Source organism: Gorilla gorilla, chromosome 9, assembly GCF_029281585.2.
Source record: "Gorilla gorilla gorilla isolate KB3781 chromosome 9, NHGRI_mGorGor1-v2.1_pri, whole genome shotgun sequence".
NCBI classification, from domain to species: Eukaryota; Metazoa; Chordata; class Mammalia; order Primates; family Hominidae; genus Gorilla; species Gorilla gorilla.
The window spans coordinates 30,097,684-30,123,532 of NC_073233.2; the positions used below are offsets into that span (position 1 = coordinate 30,097,684).

At 36.8% G+C, this 25,849-nt stretch overlaps 2 long non-coding RNA genes across 2 annotated transcripts in view; one reads left to right on the forward strand and one right to left on the reverse strand.

The window, feature by feature from the left end:
- Positions 1–5,916: 5,916 nt before the first annotated feature.
- Positions 5,917–25,849, reverse strand: part of LOC129525365 (uncharacterized) — a 77,888-nt gene continuing 57,955 nt past the window's right edge. Inside the window, exon 3 of the long non-coding RNA XR_008669638.1 lies at positions 5,917–5,980. This is a non-coding gene — a long non-coding RNA (uncharacterized lncRNA). The remainder of the gene's footprint in view (positions 5,981–25,849) is intronic.
- LOC129525366 (uncharacterized) overlaps positions 8,323–25,849 on the forward strand; it is a 313,689-nt gene continuing 296,162 nt past the window's right edge. Inside the window, exon 1 of the long non-coding RNA XR_008669639.2 lies at positions 8,323–8,787. This is a non-coding gene — a long non-coding RNA (uncharacterized lncRNA). The remainder of the gene's footprint in view (positions 8,788–25,849) is intronic.

Below are 25,849 nucleotides of genomic sequence, written 5' to 3' on the forward strand. Positions count from 1 at the left end.
TTAAGCTAGGTACACTCACCCATCACACATAATCTGAAGGGAGGTTAGTAGAAACAAGCATCAACTCTAAAGAATGTTAAAAAAAATACAACAGTCAAGAATGTTGGTATAGAAATGAATGACAAAATTTAAAAACTAATTGAAAAACATACACATTCCAAATTAGTAGCAGCCTGGGTCTTATAATGAAACTGATGACAAATCCAAGCTGGGTTATTTTCTTAAGTTTTTTTTTAAAAATGTTATTTTCAAAGATTTAGGATGCTACAGAAGTAATCATAGACTAAGGGCAGTAATCCCAGGGTAGGAATATGGATTGAAAGCAACTACCAGAATTCAGAGGGAGAACTACTTTAATAGTGGGACATAAAAGAGACTTCAGGGAAAGGATCAGGAGAATAAATGTCTCTGTCTTACTTTCGCTTTATCCCTGTGTATTCATGCAGATGCCTAATTGGCTAAACTCTACCAGAAGCTAGTTGTCAAGGAAGACTGATGATATTCCCTTTATAGGTCAGACACCTGGAGCACAGAGCATAGTAGGGAAGGTAGATAAAGTGTATTAAGGGTCAAATGGCAAAACATTAGCCAAAAATCACAGAAGACAGTCATGGGAAGTGTATATTTTCAAGGAAGCAGGCGTCTAGTAAGTGAGGAGTGCACAGCTGAGTAGTTGCCTCTATTATATTACATTTTTTAAGATCACAGCTCAGGCCACCACTGAATGTCGAGTGCTTGATGCTTAGAATATGTGGAATAACTTTTTCATCAATGAATTAATGGAATGATGAATGATTCAACTTACCTTTATTTTCTTTTCCATGCTTCTTCTCTTATTTATGACTATACTGTTATCTTCTGGACTTGGATACACTCACATCCTCCCCCTACACACACTATATGTATGTATGCGTGTGTGTGTGTGTGTGTGTGTATATATATGTATGTGTGTATATATATGTATGTACGAATATATATGTATGTATATATATGTATGTATGTATATATATGTATGTATGTATGTGTATATATATAGTCACACACTATGAATGTGAGTGGTGCTTATTAAAAAAAATCACAGTTAATTTTTATATACCAAAATCTTTCTATTCTTCAACGACTATATTAAAGAAAACCTACCAATTTTTTAATCATATAGCATGTTAATTATAATTAGACTAAAGCTTACTATTTGAAATATATTAGATGATCAATAAATGCTGGTTTAGATAAAATAAATTGCAGTATTAATTTTATTGAGATTTGTCCAATAGATATGTCTGCATCCTCCATTAAATCATGAGATATCTGTGGGCAAGGACCAGACCTAAGTCATATTGATACCTAGAATGGTGTTTTGTATGTGACAGTATTGAAATAATTATTTATTAAGACTTTTATCAAATTTAATATTCATTTAGTGCAAGGAGTGAGGTGACACATGTTGAAAACCCTTAAATACCAATTGGTCCTTGTAAAGAAGGTATGATACAATATAGAGAGATAAAATGCTGGAAAATTTGATACAATGAATCCAGAAAGGTTGTCAAATCATTTGTATTGGTGGCCTGGAAGAACGCAACAAAGAATCATTTACATGGCTGGAGTACAGGAAGACTGGTGAAGTAATAAATTACAAAAATTCAATTTTTTGAGTCATTAGGAAATTAAGTAAGCAGCTTAGTTCTGTAGGTCAGAAGTCCAGGCAGGCTTACATAGATTCTCTGCTGAGGTTCTCATAAGGCTGAAACTGAAATGTCAACTGTGTGAGACTTTTATCTAGAGGCTTTGGGAGAGGATTGGTTTCTGGGCTCATTCAGGTTGTTACTTGAATTCACTTCTCTGTGCTTGTAAGTATATTTCTTTTCTTCCCCCCTCCTTCCTGGATGTCAACTAGAAGCTACTGTCAGTTCCTAGAGGTCACTTGCATTTTTTGACACATGAGTACCTCCATCTGCAGAACCAGTAACTGCACATCAGCTCTTTCTCAGACTTATCTTTCTGGTTTCTATTTCTTCTACCAGGCAGAGAAACTCTCTGCTTTCAGATGACTTAGTCACTAAGGTGACTAAGTCAGGCTCACCAGGTAACTTCTCTAGAGTAAAGTAAACTTAATAGTAACCTTAATTACATTTTCAAAATCCCATTTCCTATGTAACATAAAATAATCTTGGGCATATCAATAGGGCACATAAGTCATCTTAAAATTCCTTCCACTAAAGGTAGAAAAACACAAGACCTAAGAAGATATCCTTATAAAACTTTGAAATGAGACCTGAGGTAAAAGGATATTCAAAGGACACTGGTCTAGAGAGATCTGAATTCCTTATGCCTCAGATAAATCTTAGAAATAGACTTTTCATTCATATACCTTATAGATATTTTCTCTTATAGATAAGCAAAACTCAAGATATTGGACAAGTAGACAGTAGAAACAGGCGTCAAAGGGCCAGAAAATACTTTTTCCAAAAAGAGTACCAATGTGATTCAATAACCAAAAATTCCCAGGTGACCTTATTCTTTAACAATATGAGTATAATAAACCCAGTGCTTAAGAATCTCAAAAAAAATGAGAGCACAATTCAGAATAAATTTACCTCCATCCATGGACAGAGTGGCTCCTCAAACAGATATAAGGGATCTCATATGTGTGCATTATTATGGAATTAATGGTCTGGTCTGGTCAAAAGTAGAAATAACTCAGATAAATACTTTTGAAACTCCATATCTATCAATGTCAACCAGCTGAAGACTACCAGAACCATGCTTTTACTTTAATAAAATAGGATGTATTGGTTAGTTCAATGAGGGAGAGCTCATACCTTGAGGAAATATGGGGCATCTCACTAAAAATGTACAATAAAATGTCTGGATACAGAATTTGAACTGTAGTTTAAGGCTTTTCTATGAATTGATGCTGTCAGCAAAGATAATTCTGTGATTTGATGTCTTTATAATTCTAATTCTAAGGTCAAGATATATGATGTAAATTTCAAGCTGTAATTTGTAAAGAAACAGTGAAGATCAGTTCCTATATTTTTATTTTTTTGGTTTTGACATTGTTTCTGTGTTTTTATGTTCAATGGTAGTCTCTGGCCTAGCTTGAGTGCCAGGACAAGTCCTGGCTGTCGGATGCTGCTTTTCTTCTTCTCACTAGTGAGTGATAGAGCCAAGCCCAAGTCCAATGTGGTAGTGTGAGATAGAGGAAATTTAGGGGTAGATATGAACATCACTATCCCCACTTACTGTTATCCAATCATCATCTTCAGTACAGTTTATTATTGTGGTCTGGGCTTGGGGCTCAGATCTGTAATCCCAGCATCTTGGGGGACCAAGGTGGCGGGATCACTTGCATCCAGAAGTTAGACACCAGACTAGGCAACATAGTAAGACCCTGTCTCTACTAAAAAATAAAAAATTAGCTGGGAATGTTGCCACACACTTGTAATCCCAGCTACTCAGGAGGCTGAGGTGGCAGGATCACTTAAGCCCAGGAGGTTGATGACAGCTCTCCAGCCTCGATGACAGAGTAAGACCCTGTCGCAAAAACAACAACAACAAAGTTTCTTATTGTGTATGTACTTTGTGCCTAAAAGTGTACTTAGAGATTTGCAATTATTATCTCATTTAATCCTCACAGAAACCTAATGGACTAAGTACTGTTATCGTCCTTATTTTACAGACCATGAAACTACCCAGCCCAAGGCTACACAACTAATAACTGATACTTTGTTCACTCGATCACCCTAAATTACTTCTTCTCTGTAGTCAAGTTACAGCTCTACCAGCAGTCTAAAATTTGAATTGTTGCAGTTTCTCAGCAATTTCACAAATGTTAGAAAGGTTAAGTCACCGTTAGGATATTTAAGAAATGTAGAGAATTTGACACACTGCCTAGCACAGAGCAGGACCTACTCAACATGTGCTGATTCACTCTCCTATCCCTCTCTTTAACACAGATTATTTTCAGTCATGCAGAGCATTTGTACTTTTTTAGCACACAACTCAAGCTATGAGAAGATTATAAAATTAAAATCGTCAAATCAATTCATCCCAATAATACATACTTTTCTGGAGGAGTAAATTTTTCAGTACTTTGTACTGCCTAAATCTTCTTGATTCTATTGAAATCTAAGGCAGATATCAGGAACGGGCCAAAGAGCAAAAAGTAACCAGCTCCTTGCCACCCATAATATTGATGTGTTTAAATTATCTGAGATCGTTTAGTCTGTGACCCTGAACCTAGTTCTAGTCCATGTTACCCGTCTAAAGCTTTTGTCATCTTTTCAAAACAGAAATATCTATATCACAAAATATTGTTTTAAAAGCAGTTATAAAAGAGGTATAGCATTTATCAAATAGAAATAGGATGAGGAGGAATCTAGAGCCTAATTATTTAAATCCATTTACAGCTTTTTAAAAATAGCTTATGTTCAAATAAGTAAAAAGGAGAAAAATCAAAATATTTGAGGTAGCCAGTACATTGCTGAGAGGCATCTTCTTAATTCCTGCATTCTCCACAACACCTATTACAAGAATAACATATAGAAGCACTCGATAAAAACAGTGCTTGCAGAGGGTTATAGCAGGTAGACCAGTAAATTGGATTCCTTGTTCTATATCACAATCCTAGCTCACTGATCATCATTCAGGGTGACTTTGGGGATATTACTTTAACTTCCTGTGCCTCATTTTCCATAAAGCCTAATAATACTTGCCTTTATGTCCTGCACGCTCTGAGAGTGTCAGAGTGTTATAAAAGCCAAGTTTTATTGTCAAATGCATTTGTATGCAATTTTAGTCAAAAGCATTTTCAGTCAGTTTTTCTTTTTTTTTTCCAAATAGGTACATTCCCTATTTGAATTGTTTGATTTTTTCACCGAATGGCTAAGGCCTCAGCATAATTCCAGGTAGTTGTTTATGGGCAGCCTGATTTCCTTAGACAGCACAGAAATAGTACAGTAGGTGTGAATGTAAGACAGATAATCAAATAAAAAATAAAGGCCTGATTTAAATACTAACATAAATGTTACATGGATTTTCAAATTACTTGACAGGCTACAGTACAGTAAATGGGACTGTGCCTTTGATAATTCCAATGAGGCAATGTATGGAAATATAAGAAATCTCAGTAATAGTTTCAGACTAAAGATCATAAGAACAAAAACTAAACTTCAGGACAAGATTCACTATGGCAATTAAACTTTGGAAACTCATTCAATTGGACACAAGTAGTTCATAGTAGTAATGTCAGAAGTTACAAAGAATCAGGAAAAAAAGGAAATGAACTAGACAGATGCCATCACTTTCAAATTTCACAGAAGGCAGAAAAAAATAGAGTAAAATGAAATTTCAAGTGTGGTCTAGAAAGTCTTCACAGATTGATGAGATATTTTATGTGGTAAGCTTTTATAACAAAACTATGAACTTACACATAAAATAGCTCTTTCAATATTCATGAAAGTCTGTGCCTGACAGTATCTTTGTAACCTGAGACAGAATATGCCAATTGGTCAGATTTGAGACATAAGTGTGCCACTAAGAGTTAGCAGTGTTTTTAATCCCGTTTAAAACATAAGGACTGATAAAAATAAGAATTATATTTTTTCAAGAGAAAACCAGTGTTTATTTTGAAAGTAGGACAATGTACCCTAAGCAAACAAGAGAAAAATAATAAATATATATTAAGCGACCATAATATACATATACATATATACACACATTATAAATGCATAAACATGTACATATGTATGTATATGCACATATGCACACACACATTACACTAACTTACCTCTTTCTTACTCTGCTAAAACTATTTGAGAGTCAAGTAGTTGACGATAATTATCTTTGTGTGAAGCCAACTTTGGTGGGGATTTTCCTGGAGACTTCAGCTTTGATTTCAATGGTATGTGCAGAGGCGTGTTTGAGTGATCAGGTTTCATGAGTCTTCTAGCTCTCTCTTACATTTGTTGGCCTGGACCTTTGAGGAAATGTCACAGACACCCAAAAATTTATCAATACAAAATTGATATAGTGAGTATTCACATCTTTTTTAGTGCTATTCTCACACTGTTGATTTTTCAAAGTTAGTGAATTAAAAAAGCAAAATAAAACAAAACAAACAAGATAGTTCCACCATAAAATGTAAAAATAGGCAGTTTTAATGCGGGGGAAACTTATGAAATTTTATATCACCATATTTTATTGCAAACATTTAAAATCAGAACAGCGTAAGCTTAGATATCACATTTAGTGTGTAGCTTGATTGTTAGTAGCAGGTATTATAGCTCTAACACTTGGCATTTAACAGTTGATATACATTGATATAAGTAAGAACTTTGGAAAAATGAGTAATGAATTTAGGTCTCTATTTAATCTGTTTAGATGTTTTTATTTATGTATTTTGTCTAAATATTTTATATTTGTATCTATCTTTCTGTCTATCTAGATAATTTTTGAAGTTTGTAGTCTTAGCAGAAAGGGACAATTTACTGCTACTGAGGATATACTATTGTGAATTATTATATATTAATTGTGTATTGTGGAATAATGTGTATTAATACACTATTGACCTCAGGCTAAACCACACACACACACACACACACACACACACACACACTCAACATTCTTAAATTTTTAAAGAAAAAAATTTAAAGAAAAATTGGGTTGATCTGCCTTAAAGTCAGACTCTATTGTCTTTTTGCTTTGTGACTTTGGAAAAGTTAGAAAACTTTAATGAGTTTCTTTCTCTTCTTTATGTAGTCATTAAAAAGATCTTAAATATAAAAAGAATATAGAAGTTAGTGCTCCTGGTGAAAGAATATAATCAGCCCTTGAAAATTAATGAGAAAAAAATCATCTGGAGAATCTCCAATCCAGTAGAATTTAGCAAGTACCACAGTGAATTAAATTCCAAGTAAAGTGTAACTTCTGTTTAAAACCCATGGTACATAGGTTTTTAATAAGTGTTTATTAGGAGAATGAATAAAGTTCATTGTAAGAGAAGAGGTAAAGAGAATAGGTGTATAAAAACTAAGGTCAAACTCATTATACATATTCAGAGTTTACCCAAGAAAAAATAACATTCCACAGGGTAAGTTATTTACAAGGAAAGTCTTCTTGATGCAATTAGCCTCTGTGATTCCCAATCCTATTAGATTATGGAGCCTGGACTCTTAGTGTGATTGCATGGATTCTCCTGATGTCATTTATCCAGGATAGGGTTTAAGTTTTGCAAAGAGCTGTTGCTCAGCAATGTTTGATTAAGTAAAGTACAAATGCTGCAGTGCTAAGTATCTGCTTAACAGTTGGATCTTTAAAGCTTTTGTACTAACTCTTTGAAGCCATAAAGTCAATTATGGATTTGCATATCCCCGTGATAAGACAGTGAGACTGTCATGGATGATGAAAGGTTATGGCCTTATAATGCCCCAAGAAAAGAAGACTTCTGCTAAGAGACAAAGCTGTACCAGAGTCGAGGGTATAATTCTTCAATCCGCTAAAATTACAAAAATTTCCGAAGTATCACTTCAGATCATTTTTCAAGATGTGCTTCCTGACCTTCTAAATTAGATGGTATTTTTCTACTTTCAGGAAATGAACAACAGGCCCAATAATTTCAGAGTGATTTATGAGTATCCAATGCAATGGCACACTATGGACAGACTTTATGTGAACAAATCTGAAAAAAAAATGGTTTGTTGTGGTATATCTTGGGTTAACATAAGCCACCACACCAGGACAAAAACTGCTTCTTTTTATAATAAAGCTTCAAAAAGGAGATTAGGTATATTTGCTTCAAAAATAACAATTTGAATTTTTTAATGAGATTTATTTTTTCAAATTTTATTTTTCAAAATAAAGACCACCAAATGCCTCATTCTTCTAGGAAATCTAAATAGAAAATATACAAAACATAATAACTCCTATCATCCAATCCCGGCCATTCTGAGTCAATTACTGATGCATTTTCATTCAATTCTTTTCCCGTGCTGAGTCTCACTTGAGGAAAGGGACCCGCGTTATGGAGTTGGCAAGTGCCATTATAGCCTCAAAAGTGCAAGAGTACATTTCTGGGTGCTGTTCACTCCTGCTATCGACTTTCATCACTCCCTTTAGTGTCTGCCTCAGGCGGATCACCTTGACTCCCTAATCAAATTAAGATTTCAAATGCCATTTCTAAAACTTTTTTTTTTTCAAACGCTATGTAATCAGGTGACAGACATCCGCCTGCGACAGGACATCTGCCTGCGACTCAAAACATTCGAGAGTTTTTCCTGGTGAATTCAGTCTCACTTCCTGCCAAGTAAACGAGTTCCTGTGCTGGCCGTCCCGCCCCTCCGAATCCTCGGGAGAAGCGGGACTAAGGATCAAGCTGAGGTGAATGTGTAGCCCTGTGACCTCAGCGCACGGGGGCGGGGCGATCGCCGAACACCCCCGCCCTCCCCGCCTCCAGCGCGAGTGACAACCCGGTCTCTGGCTCTGGAGCTGCGGCGCGGAACAAGCCCCGCAGGGCCTTCCCTGGCCGCCAACACACCACTCCCGGAGCTGATTCCCTGTGCCCAGCTCCTTTCTTGGCGAGGCTTCAGTCCCTTAGTCGGCCTCAGTCTGTCCGCCTTCGGAGAGGTCTGAGCGCTGGCCGGAGACAGGTAGACACCGAGAATGACAGAACCTAGAGGAAGCTGGAGAGAGGCAGCGAGGAAACGAGGGCCCGGCGGGCAGCAGCATGAAATTCAGCCCAGTGCCCTACCTGCAGCCTCTCCTGCCCGCGCTGGTCCTCAGCACCAGGTGAGTCCAGGATCCTGAGTGACCTGAGCCCAGGGGCGGTGTCCGGGTAAGGTGGGTCTTAACTGCGAACCACCAGGGGTCAAAGGCACTCAGTGAACTCTGAATTTCCTTCCTCGGTTAGAGTTTCTATGATTAGGACTCTAACACACTACAGCAGCAAAGGCCTTTTGGAGGAAATCTCAGGACTGCTTCCTGTGTGCAGGGACAAAGGTTTTTTGTTTTGTTTTGTTTTGTTTTGTTTTCCTACCAAAAGCAACACGTTTCTCTCCAGCGCTAATTGTATTGAACATGAACTCCGCAGATAACAGAGAACAAAGAACTGAAATACAATCAAAATATCAAGAAGGAAATTGTCACCAAGCATTGCCCTTAGACTGGAGCTGTCTCAGTCACATAGCCCTCCCAATACAGGTGTTTGATTTTAGGGTATAAGGAGCCAGAGATGACAGATAGGTTCTGGGATATGTGTAACCTTGTTGTTTGTTTGTTTTTAATGTCTCCAGACCTCTGAAATGACCTGTTTCAATGTCTGGAAGAGGCTAAATGGTGAGAGAATGCATAAGTTTTTATGTTTCCTATAAGCCAAACTAAAAAAGGAGCAACAGAGACAATTTACAGTTAGAAACTCTTCCAGAGTACTGATACTCTCTTAATGACTCCAGATGGGACTTTTTAAGGTATTATTTATATATAAAAAAATATACGTTTTTTCCCGGGCAAGATGGCCAAATAGGAACGGCTCCGGTCTGCAGCACCCAGCAAGACCAATGCAGAAGGCAGGTGATTTCTATATTTCCAACTGAGGTACCTGGTTCATCTCACTGGGACTGGTTAGACAGTGGGTACAGCCCACAGAAGGCAAGCAGAAGCAGAGTGGGGAAGCACAAGGGGTTGGGGAACTCCCTCCCCTACCCAAGGGAAGCCATAAGGGACCCTGCCATGAGGGACCGTGCCGTGAAGGACCGTGCTATCCAGCCCAGATACTAGGCTTTTCCCATGGTCTTCGCCACCCACAGACCAGGAGATACCCTTGGGTGCCTATACCACAAAGACCCTGGGTTTCAAGCACAAAACTGGGCAGCTGTTTGGGCAGACATCAAGCTAGCTGCAGGATTTTTTTTTTTTTCTCTTTGTACCACAGTGGTGCCTGGAACATCAGCGAGACAGAACCATTCACTCCCCTGGAAAGGGGGTGGAAGCCAGGGAGCCAAGTGGTCTTGCTCAGCAGATCCCACCCCCACGGAGCCCAGCAAGCTAACATCCTCTTGGTTGAAATTCTCGCTGCCAGCACAGCAGTCTGAAGTCCACCTGGGATGCCCGAGCTTGATAGTAGGGAGGGGAGTCTGCCATTACTGAGGCTTGAGTAAGCAGTTTTCCTCTCACAGTATAAACAAAGCTGAAGGGAAGTTCTGGCTGGGCAGAGCCCACCACAGCGACCCAAAGCTGCTGTAGCCAGACTGCCTCGCTAGATTCCTCCTCTCTGGGCAGGGCATCTCTGAAAGAAAAGGCAGCAGCCCCAGTCAGGGGCTTATAGGTAAAACTCCCATCTCATGGGACAGAGCACCTGGGGGAAGGGGCACCTGTGTGTGCAGCTTCAGCAGACTTAAACATTCCTGCCTGCTGACTCTGAAGAGAGCAGTGGATCTCCCAGCACTGTGCTTGAGCTCTACTAAGGGACAGGCTGTCTCCTCAAGTGGGACCCTGACCCCCGTGCCTCCTGACTGGAAGACACCTCCCAGCAGGGGTCGACAGACACCTCATACAGGAAAGCTCCGACTGGCATCTGGCGGGTGCCCCTCTGGAATGAAGCTTCCAGAGGAAGGAGCAGGCAGCAATCTTTGCTGTTCTGCAGCCTCCGCTGGTGATACCTAGGCAAACAAGGTCTGGAATGGACCCCCAGCAAACTCTAGCAGACCTGCAGAAGGGGGTCCTGACTGTTAGAAGGAAAACTAACAAATAGAAAGGAATAACATCAACATCAACAAAAAGTAGGACCGCCCAAAAATTCCATCCGAAGGTCACCAATGGCAAAGACCAAAGGTAGATAAATTCATGAAGACGAAGAAAAACGAGCCCAAAAAGGCTGAAAATTCAAAAACCAGAATGCCTTTTCTCCTCCAAAGGATCACAACTCCTTGCCAGCAAGGGAACAAAACTGGACGGAGAATGAGTTTGACAAATTGACAGAAGTAGGCTTCAGAAGGTGGCTAATAACGCACTCCTCCAAGCTAAAGGGGCATGTTCTATCCCAATGCAAGGAAGCTAAGAATCTTGATAAAAGGTTAGACGAATTGCTAACTAGATTAACCAGTTTAGAGAAGAATATAAATGACCTGATGGAGCTGAGAAATACAGCATGGGAACTTGGTGAAGCATACACAAGTATCAATAGCCGAATCGATCAACCAGAAGAAAGGATATCAGAGACTGAAGATCAACTTAATGAAATAAAGTGTGAAGACAAGATGAGAGAAAAAAGAATGAAAGGGAATGAAAAAAGCCTCCAAGAAATATGGGACTATATGAAAACACCAAACCTATGTTTGATTGGTGTATGTGAAAGTGGCAGGGAGAATGACCAAGTTGGAAAACACACTTCAGGGTGTTATCCAGGAGAATTTCCCCAACCTAGCAATACAGGCCATCATCCAAATTCAGGAATTAGAAAGAACACCACAAAGATACTCCTTGAAAATAGCTACCCCGAGACACATAATCATCAGATTCACCAAGAGTGAAATGAAGGAAAAAATGTTAAGGGCGGCCACAGAGAAAGGTTGGGTTATCCACAAAGGGAAGCCCATCAGACTAACAGTGGATATCTCTGCAGGGAAACCCTACAAGCCAGAAGAGAGTGGGGGGAGGGGGCAATATTCAACATTCTTAATGAAAATAATTTTCAACCAAGAATTGCATATCCAGCCAAACTGAGCTTCATAGGCAAAGGAGAAATACAATTTTTTTTCCAGACAAGCAAATGCTGAGGGATTTTGTCACCACCAGGCCTGCTTTACAAGAGCTCCCGAAGGAAGGACTAAATATGGAAAGGAAAACTGGTACCAGCCAGTGCAAAAACAAACCAAAATGTAAAGACTGTCAACACTGAAGAAACTGCATCAACTAATGGGCAAAATAATCAGCTAGCATCATAATGACAGGACCAAATTCACACTTAACAAACAATATTAACCTTAAATATAAATGAGCTAAATGACCCAATTAAAAGACACAGACTGGCAAATTGGATAAAGAATCAAGACCCATCAGTGTGCTGTATTCAGGAGACCCATCTCATGTGCAAAGACACACATAAGCTCAAAACTAAGGGATGGAGGAAGACTTACCAAGCAAATGGAAAGCACAAAAAAGCAGTGGTTGCAATCCTAGACTCTGATAAAACAGACTTTAAATCAACAAAGCACAAAAAAGACAAAGAAGGGCATTACATAATGGTAAAGGATCAATGCAACAGGAAGAGCTAACTATCCTAAATATATATGCACCCAATACAGGAGCAACCAGATTCGTAAAGCAAGTTCTTAGAGACCTGCAAAAAGACAGACTCCCACACAATAATAGTGGGAGACTTTAACACCCCACTGTCAATATTAGACAGATCAACTAGACAGAAAATTAACAAGGATATTCAGGACTTGAATTCAGCACTGGAACAAGTGGGTCTAATAGACATCTACAGAACTCTCCACCCGAAATGAACAGAATATGCATTCTTCTCAGCACCACATAGCAGTTATTCTAAAATCGGCTCTATACTTGGAAGTAAAATACTCCTCAGCAAATGTAAAATAATGGAAATCATAGCAAACAGTCTCTCAGACCACAGTGCAATCAAATTAGAACTCAGGATTAAGAAACTCATTAAAAAACACACGACTACATGGAAACTGAACAACTTGCTCCTGAATGACTACTGGGTAAATAACAAAATGAAGGCCTAAATAAGTAAGTTCCTTGCAACCAATGAGAACAAATACACAGTGTACCAGTATCACTGGGACACAGCTATAACACTGTTTAGAGGGAAATTTATAGCATTAAATGCCCACAAGCGAGAGCAGGAAAGGTCTAAAATAGACACCCTAACATGACAATTAAAAGAACTAGAGAAGCAAGAGCAAACAAATTCAAAAGCTAGCAGAAGACAAGAAACAACCAAGATCAGAGAAGAACTGAAGGAGATAGAGATGAAAATCACTTCAAAAAATCAATGAATCCAGGAGATGTTTTTTTTTTTGAAAAGATTAACAAAATAGACCACTAGCCAGACTAATAAAGAAGAAAAGAGAGAAGAATCAAATAGACACAATAAAAAAAGATAAAGGGGAGATCACAACTGATCCCACAGAAACACAAACTACCATCAGAGAATACTGTAAATACCTCTATGCAAATAAACCAAGGAATCTGGAAGAAATGAATAAATTCCTGTATACATATATCCTCCCAAGACTAAACCAAGAAGAAATCAAATCCCTGAATAGACCAATAACAAGTTCTGAAATTGAGGCAGTAATTAATACCCTACCAACTAAAAAAAGTCCAGGACGAGAAGGATTCACAGCCAAATTCTGCTAGAGGTACAAAGAGGGGCTGGTACCATTCTTTCTAAAACTATTCTAAACAGTAGAAAAAGAGGGACTCATCCCTAACTCATTTTATGAGGCCAGCATCATCCTGATACCAAAACCTGGCAGAGACACAACCAAAAAAAAAATTTCAGGCCAATGTCCCTTATGAACATTGGTACAAAAATCCTTAATAAAATACTGGCAAAACAAATCCAGCAGCACATCAAAAAGCTTAACCACCATGATCAAGTCGGCTTCATCCCTGGGATGCAAGGCTGGTTTGCCATACGCAAATCAATAAACGTAATCTATCACAAAGAGAATCAATGACAAAAAACACATGATTATCTCAATAGATGCAGAAAAGGCCTTTGATAAAATTCAACACCCTTTCATGCTGAAAACACTCAATAAACTAGGTATTGGTGGAACATTTCACAAAATAATAAGAGATATTTATGACAAACCCACAGCCAATATCAGACTGAATGGACAAAAGCTGGAAGCATTCCATTTGAAAACTGGCACAAGGCAAGGATGCCCTCTCTCACCACTCCTATTCAACATAGTATTGGAAGTTCTGGCCAGGGCAATCAAGCAAGAGGAATAGGAAGAGAGGAAGTAAAATTATCTCTTTTTGCAGATGACATGATTTTATATTTAGAAAACCCCATCATCTCAACCCAAAAACTTCTTAAGCTGTTAAGCAGGTTCAGCAAAGTCTCAGGATACAAAATCAATGTGCAAAAATCACAAGCATTCCTGTACACCAATAACAGACAAATAGAGATCCAAATCATGAGTGAACTCCCACTCACAATTGCTACAAAGAAGATAAAATACCTAGGAATACAACTTACAAGGGATGTGAAGGACCTCTTCAAGGAGAACTACAAACCACTGCTCAAGGAAATAAGAGAGGACACAAACAAATGGAAAAATATTCCATGCTGATGGATAGGAAGAATCAATATCATGAAAATGGCCATACTACCCAAAGTAATTCATATATTCAATGCTATTCCCATCAAGCTACCATTGACTTTCTTCACAGAATTAGTAAAAGCTACTTTAAGTTTTATACAGATCCAAAAAAGAGCCCATATAGCTAAGACAATCCTAAGCAAAAAGGAAGATGGAGGCATCATGCTACCTGACCTCAAACTATACTACAATGCTACTGTAACCAAAACAGCGTGGTACTGGTACCAAAAAAGATATATAGACCAATGGAATAGAACAGAGGCCTCAGAAATAACACCACACATCTAGAACTACCTGATCTTTGACAAACCTGACAAAAACCAGCAATGGGGTAAGGATTCCCTATTTAATAAATGGTGTTGGGAAAACTGGATAGCCATATGCAGAAAACTGAAACTTGACCCCTCCCTTACAGCTTATACAAAAATTAACTCAAGATAGATTAAAGATTTAAACAAAGACCTAAAACCATAAAAACCCTAGAAGAAAACCTAGGCATTACCATTCAGGACATAGGCATGGGCAAAGACTTCATGACTTAAAACACCAAAAGCAATTGCAACAAAACCCAAAATTGACAAATGGGATCTAATTAAACTAAGAGCTTCAGCACAGCAAAAGAAACCATCATCAGAGTGAACAGGCACCCTACAGAATGGGAGAAAAATTTTCCAATCTATCCATCTGACAAAGGGCTAATATCCAGAATCTACAAGGAACTTAAACAAATTTACAAGAAAAAAACAAACAACTTCATCAAAAAGTGGGTGAAGGATGAAACAGACACGTCTCAAAAGAAGATATTTATGCGGCCAACAAACATATGAAAAAAAAAGCTCATCATCACTGGTCATTAGAGAAATGCAAATCAAATCTACAATGAGATACCATCTCACGTCAGTTAGAATGGCGATCATTAAAATGTCAGGAAACAACAGATGCTGGAGAGGATGTGGAGAAATAGGAACGCTTTTACACTGTTGGTGGGAGTGTAAATTAGTTCCATAATTCTGGAAGACAGTGTGGTGATTCCTCAAGGATCTAGAACTAGAAAAGTCATTTGATCTAGCAATCCTATTATTCAGTATATACCCAAAGGACTGTAAATCATTCTACTAGAAAGACACACAAACGTATACTTATTGCAGCATTATTCACAATAGCAAAGATTTGGAACCAACCAAAATGCCCATCAGTACTAGACTGGATAAAGAAAATGTGGCATGTATACACGACACAATACTATGCAGTCATAAGAAGCAATGAGTTCATGTCCTTTGCAGGAACATGGATAAAGTTGTAAACTATCATTCTCAGCAAACTAACACAGGAACAGAAAACCAAACACCGCACGTTCTCACTCATAAGTGGGAATTGAACAATGAGAACTTATGGGCACAGGGAGGGGAGCATCACACACCGGGGCCTGGCGGGGGTTAGGGGGCAAGGGGAGGGATAGCATTAGGAAAAATACATAATGTAGATAACGGATTGATGGGTGTGCAAACCATCATGGCACATGTATACTTATGTAACAAACCTGCACGTTCTGCACAGGTATTTGAGAACTTAAAGTATAATAATAATAATAAAGAATATATGCTTGAAAATGTAACAACAACAACAAAAAATACAAATTTTAGTTGTACAGCTGAAGGAGTTTTGACAAGGTATATTAACACAGAATATTTACATCACCCCAGAAATTAGTCCTGTGCTCCCTTTCCGGCAAAACAAACTTAAAAGTAAGCGCTTTTAAAAATTCCAGTCTTTATAGTTTAAATCTGCCTGTTCTTTTCATTTATAGGAATAGAATCATACAGTATATATGATTGTGTCTAGCTTCCTTCACTTAATAAAATATCTCAGATTCATGCATGTTTTTCAATCAATAATTTACTACTTTTTGTTGCAGAGTGGTATTGCATTGTATGACAAAACCTTAAATTATTTTATCATTTTATTTGTTCATGACAGTTGGATTATTTTCACTCTTTGCCTTTTATAAAATAAAGTTGCTAAGAATATTCTTGTACAATATTTTTGTAGATATTTGTTTTCAATTTACCCTGGGAGAATATACATAATATGTATCTTATGTGAATTGCTGGGTGGTAATATAGGTATCGTTTAACATTAAGGACCACAGGCCACATGGTTTTGGAAGTAGTTGCACCATTTTTTACTCTGACCAGCAACATATGTTAGATCTAGCTGCTCCATATCCTTGACTACTTTTGGTATTTCAATCTCTTTAATTGTAGAAATTCTAGTCTATAGTATGCATTTTCATGTTATTTCTTGTGCCCTCTCCAAAGCAGACTTTTTTTTTCATCTTGAAGAAGTCTCATATTCCTTTTTTTTATGTGGTTAGTTCCAAGTTTGGTGAGGGTATTATTCAGAGATTCTGTATTCTTATGTATTTTTCATCTTCTTATTTTATTGATTACCACAAGAGGAAGATAAAAATCCCCAACTATGCATTAATAACTTAGTACTGTCGGGGGGAGGGAGGAGGGATTGCATTAGGAGATATACCTAATGCTAAATGACGAGTTAGTGGGTGCAGTGCACCAGCATGGCACATGTATACATATGTAACTAACATGCACATTGTGCACATGTACCCTAAAACTTAAAGTATAATAATAATAAAATAAAATAAAATGAAAGTACTGTAAATTTTTTCAAAATGGTTTGTGAAATACTTTCTTGTAGGACATATATTTTTAGATTGTTTTTTGATTAATTAATCATGTCACCATTATGACAGAAACTTTTCTTCCCTCTGGGACAGTTACTTACTTTATGTATTTCCTCCAATCAACAGCAGGCATTAAACAGACACTTGTTGCTTAGAGATGGTGCATGGTGCACTAAGGTAGGATGAAAAGGTTCCTAACCTGTGTCTCTGGGAGGAATGTCAGAGGGCAAAGGGCGGCATGAATCCTTTGACTTTTTTTTTGCAATTTCAAGGATTTTGTACATATGTATTTTTCTAGGCAGATCTACTTTTTCTCCAGAAAACTTCTGATTTTCTTACACTAAAAAAAAAATGTACAACTGAAGCAATATTCTTAAATCTTAAAATAGAATTTGTATGGGCAATTTCTTTTTAACAATTTTTATAGATTTAAGGGGTACAAGTGCAGTTTTGTTACATGAATATATGGAATAGTGGTGAAATCTGGGCTTTTAGTGTAGCTGTCACCTTATAATATACATTGTACCCGTTAAGTATTTTCTCATTCTTTATCCCTCCCACTCTCTAGCCCTTCCAAGTCTCCTGTACCTATCATTCCACACTCTCCATCCATGTGTACTTATTTAGCTCCCGTGATAAGTGAGAACATTGATATTTGACTTTCTGAGTTGTTTCACTTAAGATAATGGCCTCCAGTTTCATCCAAGGGTTGCTGCAAAGGAAGTCATTTTATTCACTCTTTATGGCTAAGTAGTATTCCATTGTGTGTGTGTGTGTGTGTGTGAGTGTGTGTGTGTGCGTGTGTGTGTGTGTGTGTATGATACGGTTTTGCTGGGTTCCCACCCAAATCTCATCTTGAATAGTAGCTCCCATAATCCCCTAATCCCCACGTGTAGTGGGGGAGACCCAGTGGGAGGTAATTGAATCATGGGGGCAGGTTTTCTCATGCTCTTCTGATGATAGTGAATAAGTTTCCATGAGATCTGCTGGTTTTATAAAAGGCAGTTTCTCTGCACATGCTGTCTTGCCTGTTGCCATGTAAGATGTGCCTTTGCTTTTCCTTTACCTTCCATCATGACTGTGAGAACTCCCCAGCCATGTGGAATGGTGAATCCCTTAAATCTGTATTTCTTTATAAATTACCTAGTCTCAGGTATTTCTTCATAGCAGTATGAAAATGGACTAATGCAATATATATGACTTTTTATCTAATCATCCATTGAGGGACACTTAGGTTGATTCCAAATCTTTGCTATTGAGAATAGTGCTATGATAAACATAGTATTGCAAATATCTTTTTGGTATAATGATTTCTTTTCTTTTGGGTATTACTCAGAAGTGGCATAGCTGGATTGAATGGTAGTTTTACTTCTAGTTCTTCCAGAAATCTCTATACTATTTTCCATAGAGATTTATTAATTTACATTCCTACCAACAGTGTATGCTACCTTTTCTCCACATCCTCACCAACATCTGTTGTTTTTTTTTTTGCCTTTTTGCACATTCTAACTGGCATAAGATGGTATCTCATTATATTTTAATTTGTATTTTTAGATGATTAGTAATGTTCAGCATTTTTACTTGTTTGTCAGTTGCTTGCATGTCTTCTTTTGAAAAATGTTCACGTTCTTTGCCCACTTTTTAAAAGAGTTGTTTTATTTTTCCTCATTAAGTTGTTTGAGTTATTTACAGAGTCTGGATATTAATTCTTTGTTGGATGCATGGTTGGCAAATATTTTCTCCCATTCCGGTTGTCTGTTTACTCCATTTATTGGCTTTGCAGAAGGTTTTTAGTTTAATTAAATCTCATCTATCTATTTTTGGTATTGTTGCATTTATTTTTCCAGGTCTTAGATATAAATTTTTGCCTAAGTCAATGTCCAGGGGAGTTTTTCCGAGGTTTTCTTCTAGGGTTTTTACAGTTTGAGGTCTTACATTTAAGTCTTTAATCCATCTTGAGTTAATATCTGTATATTGTAACAGATCGGGGTCCATTTTCATCCTTCTGCATATGGCAATCCACTCTTCTCAGAAGTATTTACTAAATAGAGTGTCCTTTCCCCAGTGTATGTTTTTGTCAATTTTTTCAAAGATTAGTTGGCTGTAGGTGTGTGACTTTATTTCTAGATTTGCTATTCTGTTCCATCGATTTATGTGTCTATTTTTATAGCAGTACCATGCTGTTTTGGTTACTATACCCTTCTAGTGTAATTTGAAGTTATATAATGCAATATCTCCAGTTTTATTCTTTTCACTTAGGATTGTTTTCAATATTTGTGTTCTTTTAGTCCTCCTTAAATTTTTTTAGGATTGTTTTTTCTCAGTCTGTGAAAAATAATGTTGATATTTTGATAGAAATTGCATTGAATGTATAGATTGCTTTGGTCAGTATGGTCATTTTAACAATATTGATTCTTCTGATCCATGAGCATGGAATATTTTTCCATTTGTGTTGTCTACAATTTCTTTCATCACTGTTTTGTAGATTTTCTTGCAGAGATCTTTTACCTCATTGGTTATATAAATTCCTAGGTATTTTATTTTGTGTGTGTGTGGCTACTGTAAATGAGATTGGCTTCTTGATTTGGTTTTCAGCTTGATTTTTATTGATGTATAGAAATCCTACTGATATATGTATCCTGAAACTTTACTAAATTTATTTATTAAGCCCTAGGAGTCTTCTAGAAGAGTCTTTGGATTTTTCAAGATATAAGATTATATCATCAGCAAATAGAGATAATTTGACTTCTTGTTTTCCAATTTGGATGTCTTTCATTTCTTTCTCTTGCCTGATTGCTCTGGCTGGGACTTTTAGTACTATGTTGAATAGGAGTGGTAAGAATGGGCATCTTTGTCTTGCTCCAGTTCTTAGGAAAATATTTTTATATTTTCTCCATTCAATATGATATTGGCTGTGGATTTGTCCCATTCGGTTGGTATTAATTTGAGGTGTGTTCCTTCTATGCCTAGTTTGTTGAGGAATTTTATCATGAAAGGATGTTGAATTGTTTCAGATGCCTTTTCTGCATCTATTTAGATAATCATATGGTTTTTGTTTTTAATTCAGTTTATGTGATGAATCACTTTTATTTATCTGCATATCTTAAACCATCCTTGCACCTCTAGAATAAATCCCACTTGATCACAGTGTATTATCTTTTTGACGTGTTGTTGGATTTGACTTGCTAGTGTTTTGTTAAGGACTTTGACATATATGTTCATCTGAAATACTGGTCTGTGGTTATCTTTTTTGTTGTTATGTCCTTTTTTATCATTGGTATTAGGGTGATACTGATTTGTAAAATGAGTTAGCTAGGATTTTTTTGGAAGAGTTTCAGTAGGATTCATACCAGTTCTTTGTGCATCTGGTAGAATTCAACCACGAATCCATCTGGTTCTTAGCATTTTCTTTTTGTGGGGAGAGTTTTATTACTGATTCAATGTAACCACTTGTTATTGATCTCTTCAGGATTCCCATTTTTTTTTCTGATTCAATCTTGAGAGGTTGTATGTTTCTAGGAATTTATTCATTTCCTCTAGTTTTTCTAACTCCAGCCACTTTGCAACTAGGGCTACTCACTACAAACTAATCTTCTCTAAAACTTTAACACTGCTTTACTATTGAAATTTTTGTTCTACAGTTTATACCTCAGCTGTTTTTTATAGCCTAAATTATCCCTTATTTTTTGTCAAGATAAAATGTAAAACACATTTAAACAAAAGATATTTTATGTGTTCCCCTTTATTTATTTATTTGAAAAGTAAAAATTGTATATATTCATGGTGCTTAACTTGATGTTTTGATATATGTATATATCGTGAAATATCAAAGTAAACTACTTAATATATGCATTACCTAACATACATAGTTCTATGCAAGTTATTCTACAAAATGGGAGCTGAATGTCCATTAAAATTATTTATATTCTGAAAGCAGATGAGGTATATTTATTGAAAATTGCAAATGCAATGACTGTAGATCTAGATCTTTGTGACTTTTGATTAAACCCCAGAATTCATGAGAGGCTTACTTTCCTTTCAAAAGGAAGAGCCACACAAACTTGAACTGTTTTACCCCCAGGGCTGTCTCTCTTTACTCTGAATACCTTGTTATTTCCGGAAACTCCTTTTTTTGAGCTAACAATTTAAAGCAAAATAATTCTTCAAAGATAGAACTTGCATGAATAGAAATATTATATAATTATACTTTGGATAAAGCAGAATAAATAAAATAGAGTGAATATAAATGTGAAATTTGAAAATGGGAAAATTCTATCATATATTTTGAAATGAAAATTTAGAACTTATGAATCCATCTCTAAGCCACCCAGCTATCACTCAATCTAACACACTGGGTTTTCCTTTTATTCATTTTGAGACAGAGCCTCACTCTGTCACCGAGGCTGGAGTGCAATAGCGCTATCTCAGCTCATTGCAAACTCCGCCTTGCGAGTTCAAGTGATTCTCCTGCCTCAGCCTCCTGAGTAGCTGCGATTACAGGCACCCGCCACCATGCACAGCTAATATTTGTATTTTTAGTAGAGACCAGGTTTCACCATGTTGGCTAGGCTGGTCTCAAACTCCTGACCTCGTGATCCACCTGCCTTGGCCTCCCAAGGTGCTGGGATTACGGGCGTCAGCCGCTGCACCTGGCCTAGGTTCTCCTTTTACTGTAAGGATTGTTGGATTTACTACAAGATTTTCTGATATATGTCTTACCTTATCCACCTAAAATCTGGATGTTCTCCACAAATGAAAAGGGATGCCTCTAATTTACATTACTTTCTCTCTAGTTGCTTTTCAATAAATTTAATAAAATATAGATGGTTGAAAGAGAACACATTTGTTTCCTTAATATCTTTATAATTTACTCCATCTGTAGGCATTTCAATACTTTCAATTAGTTCTATAAATACCATGCAAATTTTGAATCAGCTGTTTGTTGGAATTTTGTGCTCTTTTTCCTGACTCTAGTGCTGAAACTTAATAATCACATGTTTATTTTTCTAGAGAAAAGAAATGCTCAAAATAGTGCACTTAGGCATATACCTGTCAACGTATGCTTAAATGTATTTTCAAAATATAATTTGTAAACATAACAGTGCAGTAGTATTAAAGACAGAGGATATAAAATTCTTAGAATTGCAAGAATACATTTGCCTTTTGAACATGCTATAATTTAACTGTCCCAGAAATCTTTTAAGTTTCTGACTGTCAAAATATTAATGATGGTTAAATTCGGCAAGGAAAAGAACCATAATCTTGTATTGCTGTTGTGAGTTTCTATAAGACTTTAATTTAAAATTTAAAATATTTATTTGAACAAAAATTAGCATTGTCATTCACATTAGTTAATTAGGATAGGACACATGAATTTTAGATGATGTATGAAGACTGTGATGGGTTCTTCCTCAAATTGTCTTCCATTCATTGACAATTATCCAAAAACAAAATGAAAATAAAATCAAAGAAGGCTCTTTAAGAATCAAAAGCCAAATAAAGCATTTCTTGCTAGTATGGTTACTGTTAAATTATTTACATGGATTCCATAGCCCTTCATCACTGTGAGCAAATTTGAAAATCATATGGTGCTAACAGTGTATCATTTTGCAAGAATAAATTAAACTTTAATTGGCTGTAATGGAAGGAACTCTTTTTTTTCTTCTTCTTCGCCTGCTCTTTCCCCTACGTCTCCTTTCTTTCCAGTTCCCCTCATTCTCCCATGCTTTTCCTTCATTGTTCTTATATACATTTAATTAATATGCAGACTAAAGTCTGAACCAGACAAATTTACAAGAAATGTTGTAGTTGTAGGCAGGCAAGTTATTTTTCCTACTGGTAAAAACTGCTGAGCTTATCAATGGCCACCAGTTACAGGAGATTTTCTATCTTGAAACTTTTTTTTTTTTTTTTTTTTTTTTTTGAGACAGAGACTCGCTCTGTAGCCCAGGCTGGAGTGCAGTGGTGCGAACTTGTCTCACTGCAACCTCTGCCTCCTGGGTTCAAGTGACACTCCTGGCTCAGCATCCTAAGTAGCTAGGATTACAGGCACGCACCACCACACCTAGCTAATTTTTGTATTTTTAGTAGAGATAGAGTTTCACCATGTTGGTCAGGCTTGTTTATCTCGAGAATTTTCAAACTTAAGTTGTTTTTGTAAAGCAATTCAATTGCCATGCCATGCTTAGTCAATGTTGTTTGTTTGTTTGGTTGTTTTTTTTTTTTTTTTTTTTTGGTGGCAACGTGGAGTTGAGGCTCTTGATTCAAAAACATATTATATCACTCAATATTTTGCTACATTTTCAATGTAGCTCATTTTCAATGTAGCTTCATTTTCAATGAAGGCTCAATAGTGAGCCTTCAGCAAAAGCTAAGCATTTTTCTTTTTTAAATTAATAAATCCCATAGAGAGAAAGAAAGCTATTTAATCTTGACAACTGTCTCTTTCTCTAAGAAGATGGCGTGTGTACTCAGTAAAATGCAGTTTATGACAAGAATAATGTAGCTAATATTGAAACTCATCTAAGATACACACAAGTAACTGTGGTCAAAGAAAGTAAACGTGGCCAGGCGCGGTGGCTCACGCCTGTAATCCCAGCACTTTGGGAGGCCGAGGCGGGCGGATCACGAGGTCAGGAGATCGAGACCATCCTGGCTAACACGGTGAAACCCCGTCTCTACTAAAAATACAAAAAATTAGCCGGGCGTGTTGGTGGGCGCCTGTAGTCCCAGCTACTCGGGAGACTGAGGCAGGAGAATGGCGTGAACCCGGGAGGTGGAGCTTGCAGTGAGCCCAGATCGCGCCACTGCACTCCAGCCTGGGCGACAAAGCAAGACTCCGTCTCAAAAAAAAAAAAAAAAAAAAAGAAAGTAAACGTGTCAGTTTAATACATGCAGCATAGAATAACTGTGCTTTTTAAATAATCTCATTCCTGTAAAAGTATTAAATTGTTATTATAGGGCAGCCCATAATTCACTGCAGAAGGAAAGAGTCTGCGTATTGAAAAAAAGAGAGTAACACATGAAAACTTTTTTCAGTAGTTCTTGATGAAAAGATACCTATGGGATGCATGAGAAGGCTGTTGCTTTATTCTGCTGAACCTATGTTCCTTTATGTCATGGTTCTACAGTCTCCTTTGGTTTGTTAAATTTTAAGTGATTTGTAAAGAGAGACACCCAAGTAATGGAGCAAAATTCTAACTGTAGGTGATTTTGTGTCAAGCAAGCTGTTATATTTGGTCATAGTCCTCCCAATAGAAGTCACCATCAAGGGTCTCTCTTGGGCCCTCTGATCTTGAGTGACTATACAACATGTTTATTTGTATTCTGTTTTAAAAATTGCTATATTTTGGTGATGCCCCAGGCTCCTCTTTTTCTGTCCGTTAATCTAAACTTAATATTAAGTAAATAAATCATGATTTTTAAACCAGTTCAAATTTAACTCCTCTGAAATAGTCTCAGGAGAATTTGAACTGGTTTTCTCAGCCCTATTGACAAAATAAGGCTGTCACACACCACTTCACATGGCTTTATATACAATAATTTAGTTGTGGTTAGCTTTGTACCATGCTAAAGAGTGAGATTATGAATACTTCTTCCTGTATTTAGGAGATATATGTATGCCAGTTGTTTTGTTTGTTTGTTTGTTTCTTTCTTTCTTTCTTTTACTTTTCTGGAGAAAGGTTTAAAATGTTACTAATAGTATATACACATTTTCCTTTTTTCTCAAATCTGCCACTTCAACCAATTAAAATAGTAGTAATATTGTTTTCTCTTGCATTGTTTTAATATAAAATAAAAGCAAATTAAATTTCACATAAGAATTTGCCTTGAGTATCTTAACTGGTTTAATATTTTGTTTTGTTTTGTTTTTGTTTGTAATAGATGAAAAATAGGAGGTTTGAATAAGAGGTATACACTCTCACTTGAAAAGCCTAAGACATGGAAGAATGTGCAATGGGAGAAAACCATCAAATTACCTTGCTTTCTTTACTCATATGACATCATAGCAGGCATATCAAGTATCTGTGTTAAATTGTTCAGTATTTTTTGCATATTTTGAAAGAAATAAAAATCTGATACGTGTATCTGAATACCTGGCCTAAAAATATAAATATAGCTCCAGACAATGTAAAAGTTTCTATAATGAAGTCCTAGACATGTGAAGTAAGTGGCAGCTTCTGGATCAGGAAGAAAGTCCTTTGAGGACAAGGTCTGAGTCTTACTATTCTTAATGCCCTGCATGGATCATTTTTAAGAGCCTGGCACGGGTGCTGCATACATATTTACTTGAGGAAACAGCCAGGTGTTCTTTATTCTCAGCTGACCTCTAAATGCTATTTTTACTTCTAAGATGTTGTATCTGTTGGATTTTATATAATAAATAGGAAGAAGTTGATAGGTACAATAAAAAAGAATCCCTGAGTCCCATGATCATACTTTTTGACAACAAGAAGCTCATTGGGCTTTTAAGTTGTATTTATAGTTATTGTCTTTTGCAGGATAATTATGATAAATTCCAAATGCATTTTACTTAATAAAACTATTTCTGATTTCTGACTTTGAGAAGCAAAGAAACACATTTAAAAATATGTCCTTGGCCTAATCATGCTTACTGTATCTAAGAGCCACTTAATTTATCTCCACAGAATTCTCTCTCTCTCTCTCTCTCAATCTCTCTCTCTTCTCTCTCTCGCTCTTTTACTCTCTCTTTAGATCTTTCTCTCTTTCTCTGTTAGTCACACACACACACAGATATGCTCACCAGTACTTGCTTTCAAACTAT